Raw genomic sequence first — 8394 nt, 5'->3', positions numbered from 1 at the left:
TCATTTAAATATAGTTTTGACGACCACCTTGTTTTCTAACTCGCCAGTAGTAGGATTTTGATCATCTAATGTCTCCTTACCAGGATTTGAGGAGGCAAGCAATGCAATAGCTTGGGGGCTAAATGCTGCTTCTTCCTCTTTCTTTTTCACAGCTAGTCTCCCAGCTCTTTCTAATGATTTATGAAGATCATCATCATCATCTGCAACAACTGGAGTTTCATCTTTCTTAGTTTTAACATTTAGTGTTTGTTCTAGACACAACAGTTTGGAAGCTTCATCTGCTTTAGCATATGCAGACAGACAAGCATCATTTCTCTTTTCAGCCTCCAGTCTCTCTTGCGCTTCCTTGATGGCCTGCCTCTTGGCATCATTCCGAGAACCAAGATCACCAACACTTAATCCCGCAGAGACAGCTTCAGCTTCAAGGGCCTTGAGGTCTAGCTGACAGCTTCAGCTTCAAGGGCCTGGAGGTCTAGCTTCTCTTTCTTCCGCAGGGATTTGTTGTTCTTGGGCTTCTTAAATTGAAGCGTTTCTTCATGAGAATAGTAATCCGATGTTACCCTTCCAGATGAATTTAGATCTTCAAAGGAGTTTGTGGAGACGCCTGTTAACCTTCTTTGGAGCTGTCAATAGGATAAACAAACACAAGAATGAAGCGTTCATATCAAAGCTAAGTAACAAAGTTCCAAGGAAAATAACAGCAAGAAAAGAAGACAGAAGTCACAAAAACAAAGAGGTGACACGATTTTTGATCCAATAATAAAGGGCTTAGCACCCTAAAATAATCGGAGCTTCATCTCTACTTTCTTACAAAATACTATAAAAAGAAATAGCACTAACCTCTTCAAGCTTTTTCTCTGCTTCCCTAGAAAATCCTCCCCTTTCATCCAATGTTAAACCCTAAAGCCAAGAATAGGATTAGTTGTAAGTATCATCAGCACATACACCTTCACTCAATCATCTATTGCTCATGAGTTTGAGAAATAAAAATGGCATCAAACCTCTTCAGCAGCTGGATCATCATATTGTGGAAGCATTTTCTTCTCTGCAGTGGGGACATCATTAAACCTGAAATTTAGCAAACAGGCTTAAACTTTATCCATGTTTTAGGTTGCTATTGTTCTGTCAACAAAGCAGGCAACAGAAATGATCATCTTACTTATTATCATAGATGCCGGTTTTCTTTTTCGCAGCCTTGGAAGCCTCATCATGCCGTTTTTGTCCTCCAATTTCCACATTCTCAAGCATATCAATATCTGCCATGTCAGAACAAAAAGCTCTGTTACACTGTGTCATTCAGAGATTGCGACCTTAAGTAACAAGAAAGCACAATGAAGTTGTACCTTGGTTAATGTCACCATCAGCAAGTATGTGGTGATCTTTGATAGTTAGAACTACAGCACCACCTTCCATTACTTTGTCAACACCATGGAGAACTTTAACCCCAGCTAAATTATCTGAAGAGAAATTATTTAATCCAAGTAATTTAACATACGAGCTTACAATAAAGCACATGTAGATTTAAGTTTCTCAGATATGTAATTTAAAGGCCAATGATGCTGGCTGGCTTCTAGGACAGTGACAAATGTTGTTTGCGCATGGCAATTACTATCATCAAGATTTTTTATCGCAATTAAACTGAAATTAGGGGTAACAGAGTGGAAACTTAGATTTTCATAACTTGTATCATTTACTATTCTTACCTTCTAATAAAATACTACTCCTCCAGTCCTTAATATAGGACCTAATTAGAAGGTTGATCTTGGTCCTAAATATAAGACTCATTTCTCATATTTACCAATTCTTTCCTAAATTACTCCTATTAAATAATTAAATACCACAATAATACTTGTTACTCATTAATAATACACCTGTATATTTTATAAAGTGAGTGAATACTTACTACTCATTAATTCCACACATATATCAATTCTACCGTTTTATATTTTTAATTGAAATGTCAATTTTTTAAAGAAATTTTAACTGAGGGTATTTTGGGAAACATATGTCATATTTATGATTATTACCTAACTTAACTAACTTCCTCATTTTAATCAAAGTAGTTAAATAAATCCTATATTAAGGACTAGAGGAGTATGAGTTATAATGTATTTTAATACATATTTATTATTTTTCCTCTGCCCATACTTTTCTCATTGCTCCAAACAGTGCAAAGATAATCTCTTATTCTCTCCCTTCTTAAAACTCGAAAGTTCTTCAAGGGATAAATCTTTATGACATCTCATATACATTATCTTCTAGTAAGTAATCAAATTTCTTTTTCATTTTGCAAACAAAACTTTGTTTCCCTTGTATTGAAACAACACAGGCAAGAAATGTCGCAAAATTAGTTTTGAAACATCCAATTCATTAGACATCTCATACAGACCAAAGGTAAATTTATTGTTATAGCACATGTAATAAGGTTCACTGGGTACTATTGAAGAGAAAGAAAGAAAATCTGCCTTCATAATGCTATGGGTCATATGCCAACTAACAAAAGTCAAGAAAATTTCAGGAAACTATTCAAACATATACATATATAGTCATGCTCTGTCATGACAGTTCTTACTCCAGACAAAGATAGCTCATCACCTTTGCAGAGTAATGAATGACAGAGAAGTTGAGAGGAGTCTAGTCCATGTGGCATCCAACATTCCTACTTTAGCACTGGAATACATGACCTGGTTTTCATTCTAGAAAAACTTGTTTCAAAAACATCTTCACACATCCTACTAGCAGAGGTAAGACATAAAAACATACTAGACGTGAACAAGCTGATCAATACAGCATACTTGCAGAGTGGCACATATAATATACAGCTTGTAGTGTGGAAGAGAACAAGAGATCATTTATGATAATCAACTCCATATTCATATTGATTGCATGATCCATGTCATAAAGATTTGACAGAGTTTTATGTTGGCTGTCATAACACAACCCTCCTCTATCCAGGCTTGGGGTTGGCAATGGAACATAGGCAGAATTTGTAAATGTGGGAAACAAAAGATTTACAAGATTGCAAGGAATGAGGAAAAGAAAATCGAGAGAACTGCATCATGTAAGATGTATAAAGGATGAAGAAGGCCCAGTTTTACCAGTAGTGTGTTGGGTAGCACCCTCATCTTCACTTTCTTCTAGAGCAATGTTGTCCTGTGAAAAATAAATACCATGACTTCGATCAATCATGGAATCACAGTTTCCTGTAGCACTATTTAAAGCTTTGAAATTAAAAACGAAAAAACAATAACCTGTTCCTCAAAAGTCTTTGAGAGCTGCAATGCTTTCTCCTTTTCAGCATTCTTTTTCTCCTCAAGCTTACAGCTTCTACTGACCCATGCTAAGATCTCAGAAGCACCTTCAGATTGTTTGCTTAACCTTGCTTCTTTCATCCTGTCATCCAAAAGAAAACAAAATCAAGCATTGTCAGAATAGAATGTTTTCCATACTTTTAACACGACTGTTTTTTAATGCAATCAGATACTATTAAGTTATAAAATAAAAAGACCAAGTACTATTACAAAAGAGAATGGATGCAGTAAATGATAAAATCCATCAAAAGTTGTGACAATGAAGCACATAGATTCTGTTTATTATTAAGATGAGCCTAAAATCCGGTGACCCCAGGTGCAACATCTTGATAAAATTTGCAACTCTGCAGACTGATGGAAAGACTGTTCCACAATAGTATTATTCAACTGTATCTTCTCCACAGAGTATAGTCTGATGGCGGGATTAAACTACTAAAACCGAACACTGCATTTGAGAGGCACACCACTCTCTTCACAATTCACTCACAATTTCCATACCCCTCTCACTCACTGGTTCCCTCTCAAATAGCCCTCCCTTTGTAACTGTCACTTAGTAATTACCATAGATACCCATTGTCACAAGTCCAACAATATAACCCACCCCCAAAAAAAAAAAAAAAAAAAATTGAGGTCCGCCTTGTTCTCAAGGCAGAAGGAAGGAAACTGTTTCTGAATCACCTTATAGTCTTCCCATGTATTGTCCAGATCAGACAAGTCAACCCACTTAATTAAGAGTTCAATTCGGCCATCAGTCATCTTACAGTGTTGCAAAACTGCCTGGGGGTAAACTTGAAGCTCCAAATCAGCAGTCAATGAAGGAGGAAGAACTTGAGAAACCATAGACACATGGAAAAATCCTGGTATTATAGCATATAATTTAAGATAAGGTACTAGCATCCGATTTGGGGGGAAAAGTCTCTAAATCACAGCCATCACTGCATATTTTCTCTGCAATACCTAAAAATGTTATGTAAGTTAACATTCATTTCTTCTTTTCAATTTAGTGTTGTTAATGTTATCATGAATATTTAAGGAGAAGTCAATGAGCTAGTAGCATTTGACCAAATCAGAAACATAGCTTTCCCGGTTTGGATCATTCATCGATCTAGAATAATCTATTTATTCAAGATATGCCCAACGTCTCTTTACCATATTCTCACCTAATCTGGTTTTCTTTTCTTTCCTTTTTAAACTCTCTAGCGTCAAAAAACAGTGACAACCTCCTTTGTTTTATAATATAGTACGAGTAATAATTGATAGGCATTCAGCAGCTTCACAGATAAAAGAGTCATACCATAAACCATGGAGATAGTTTGCCAAAAGAAACACTGATAAAAATCAATTATGTTTTATATTTGTTTCAAACAGGCTTACTAATTTTCAAATGGCCAAGGCTTTCTTTTTAATGACATAAATTAATTCCTTTTTAAGTTTAAAAACTTACCTTTTGCCCACTGATTTTACGTTCTCACTTTGTAGTATAATTATTTATTAATTGAAAAAAGAGAAAGAGAAGCATGTGGAAGAGATGCTCTTCACAATTAGAAAGAACAAAAAATTTTTGAAGGATTAAAATTAGAATAGGGATGCATTAAGAAGAAGTTTAGGTAACAATAATTGGAATAGATTAATTATGGTACCGTAAAATCAATAGTATGAATTTATGTGTCTGATGTAATTTTTAAAGCTTCAGTTTACTTTCAAGGACATTTCTTAGCATTTTAATGCATCTTGCTACAATAATATTTTGAAACAAATTCACTCTCCCTCCCCCCCCCCCCCCAGTTCTTTCCCTTACCTCTCTCCATTTTCTATACCACTGCTATCAAATTGTTCGAAGCATTAACACCAAACATTCCAACACACCCCCCCCCCCCAAAAAAAAAAAAAAGAGATGGAAGAAACATAAGACACGACCAACGCAAGCATCACTGTGTGGTTACCTTCAGTCATTTTCCTATTTCTAATGGTATTTTTGGAGATTATTTTGGTTTACCAAGCGAGGTCAAGTAACTTATTAAGGGATCATTGAGCTTGGTCTCCAACTTTTATTATTACCTAGCATGTTCTGGAAGCATAAAAATAATCACCATATTTGTATTAAACATCTAGAGATAGGATCTCTTAATCAAACCCTGCAAAGCCCCCCTCCTAACGATCCCAATTTTCATAACCTTTCTCACAGGAAGAAGTAGCAAACTTCAACTAAATAATTATATGATCTACCAGTTAAAATAGGCACAATGGTTTAGCAAGAAAAAAGAACAAAATGAAAAGGGAAAAAACAAGAAGAAGAAGAAGAAGCAATGCAAGCATAAAAAGATAAACAAGATATTGAACTCACTTCAAAATGCGTTTTTCAAGTTCTGTTGCTGATGGATGTGCTGAGGCTTCACCATTTTGATCAACCCCAGCAAGATTTGACGCCTTCCCTTGCTTGCCAACCACCTCATCTCTCTTGTCATGGTTGACTACTTTGTAATCATCATCTTCAAGAGCCTTTCTGGTTCCCCTATCTCTTGACCTTTCTTTATCTTGATCTGCTTCCCCTTCCTTGTCTCTAATTTTACCCTTCCCCTTATCTTTGTCTCCATTTCTGTAGCTTTCCCAATCCCTTTCTCGACCTTTATGCCTCTCTCGCTCCCTTTCCTTTTCCTTTTCTCTAACCCTATCCCTAGCTTTCTCTTTTCCCCTTTCCTTCTCCAGCCCTCTATCAGTTTCCATCTCCATCTCCCTTTCCCTCTCAAGATCCTTATCCTTACCCTATTCCTTCTTATCTTTACCACTCTCAGTCTTTATCCCTATACTTCTCTCTATCATAGTCCTTCTCCTTCAATTTACTATCTTTACTCCTATCTTCTTCACATTCATCCCTATCCTCTCATTTCCTTTTCAGGCCACCTATTCTATCATTTTCTGGATCTCTTGCCTCGTTTTCTCTTTCTTTTGAAACATCCTTTAAGGTTCTCTTTTGCTTTCCCTGGTCTTTGCTTCTGTTCTCCTTTTCTTCTTCTCGACTGCTATTCTTCCTATCCTTGCTTCCATGCCTGCTAGACTTGTTTGTCCCCACTTGTTCCAGATCATCATATTGCTCCCTGAATGGAGAATCCTCTTGATCATTTCTACCATCCTGTGGTTCATACCTCGATTCAGACCATTCCATGTCCATTGAAACAACTGCAAATAATTCAGTTTAAACCAAAATGCACAAATTTAATCACAACCCTCCAGATGAAATGACCATTCAAGAAAAATAGGAGAAACCTATTACTCATAATGAAATAATTATATAAAAACATATAAGAAGCACAGGCGGACCACCACTGAAATCTATGGAATATGCACAGCTGATATCATGCCCTTTTAGTTTTTGTTCCAGATAATTTAACTCAGATGACTTAGTAAGCCAATTGATTCAGGCAACTCATCCAGGCCAATAAAGAATGACAATGAAAACACACTTTCAATTTATGATCTTCCAATTTCATCCAGCAATTTACGTTTATGATAAGTGATTCCTACAACAATTAGGTGCAAAATTGATTGCTTCTGACAAATGATTTAAACTCAAACTTCTAAATGGCCAGACACAAATCGAGCCAACTCATTTACCAGATCATGCATCACAAATACCTGGCGAATTTTCTAAATGATGACAATATAAAGAGATTAATAAACAGAATTCCAATACACAATAAATCCAACATGGCACAACAACACAATCCCAAGCATACAAGTCACTAGCAATCAAAATGAAGAAAGGAGAAGTGCATTAACCAAGTACAGGCCATTCACACAAAAATCAGCAACAAAAGGAAAAAATTAAACTCAACATGTAAATATTCCCAGGTTCAAAAGAGTCGATATCCAAACGAATACAAGACCAGATTCAAGGCCAAATCAAAATGAAAAATATAAAAAATAAAACAGAGCAAGAAACGGTACAACGGCGACTCACAAAGTGTTGAAAAACACGCAGGGAACAGATGACGCGTGGGGAACAAATTCCAATCAAGATTCAAAAGCCAGATTGAGCAAAGCAATCTCACCGAATTTTGGCAGAAGACAAAGGCCCTAGGGTTCGAACCTTCTTCAATACGTGACAAAGGAACAACCACGCAGGGCTGACAACAGTGGATGGCGTCCAACAGCGAGCTTGACCAAGTGCAGAATGCTTGTTGGTGAAGAAAGAAATTTTCTTTTTGTGCCAACGAAGAAAAAATCAATTCTGCAAGACTAAAAAATAAACCTTAATTATTGAATAAGATCGTTCAATCTGCAGTAGCTGTGATGGACGTACATTTGGTCTGGCATGGTGGAAGAGTTTTTCATAAAAACAGAAATAGAAAGGGAATGCAAGTGGAGGGGGTATTCATGGAAGTGTAGTTGAAATCTTAATCGATAAATATAATTTTAATATGAAATTATTAGAATAAACTTTTTAAGACAAAAATGGCAAAAATATCTGCAAAACCATCCGCCATCCATAAATCCACAAATTCATGGAGGAAAAATGACACGCAAAAAAACTTGCAATTGTTAAATTTTAAAAGTTAAAGTATATATTTGGTCTTTTAATTTTAAGTAATATTTTAGTTTGGTTTTTTAACATTAAAAAGTATTTTTTTTAATCCTTTAATCCTAAAATTATTGATCTTAAATAAAAAAATTTTGTAACAATCATGATTATTTTAAAAATTAAACTAAATATTACAATATCTAATAATGTTTTATCAACCTGCAAGAGCTCAATATTATCTTTTCTGTTAACGGTTCTAAGATTAGATGACTAAAAGTTTACTTTTTAAAGTTAAGGGACCAAAATGAAACTTTATATAAAGTTAAAGAATCAAAAATATACTTTAGCCAATTTTAAATTAGATTTGATAATATTCTAATAAATTTTGATTTTTAATAACATTAAATTTATAAATAACAACAAATTTTTTTACAAATTTTTTATTTTGGATTTAATAACTTCAAACTTTTTTTGTGGAATTCTCTCACTTGTCAAAGCAATTATGAAATTAATAATCAGTAATGAAAAACACCCAAAAAAAAAACTCAGAACAATCAGTGCAAG

At 35.0% G+C, this 8394-nt stretch overlaps 1 pseudogene; it reads right to left on the bottom strand.

Annotated features, from left to right (window-relative positions):
* Positions 1–7397, bottom strand: LOC114712616 (SART-1 family protein DOT2-like; annotated as a pseudogene).
* Positions 7398–8394: the final 997 nt, after the last annotated feature.

Source organism: Neltuma alba, unplaced genomic scaffold (genome assembly GCF_004799145.2).
Source record: "Neltuma alba isolate B1F8T4 unplaced genomic scaffold, ASM479914v2 tig00011381_pilon, whole genome shotgun sequence".
Taxonomy (NCBI): Eukaryota; Viridiplantae; Streptophyta; class Magnoliopsida; order Fabales; family Fabaceae; genus Neltuma; species Neltuma alba.
Note: the sequence above shows the minus strand (reverse complement) of the source record. Positions and strands in the feature narration are given on the sequence as shown.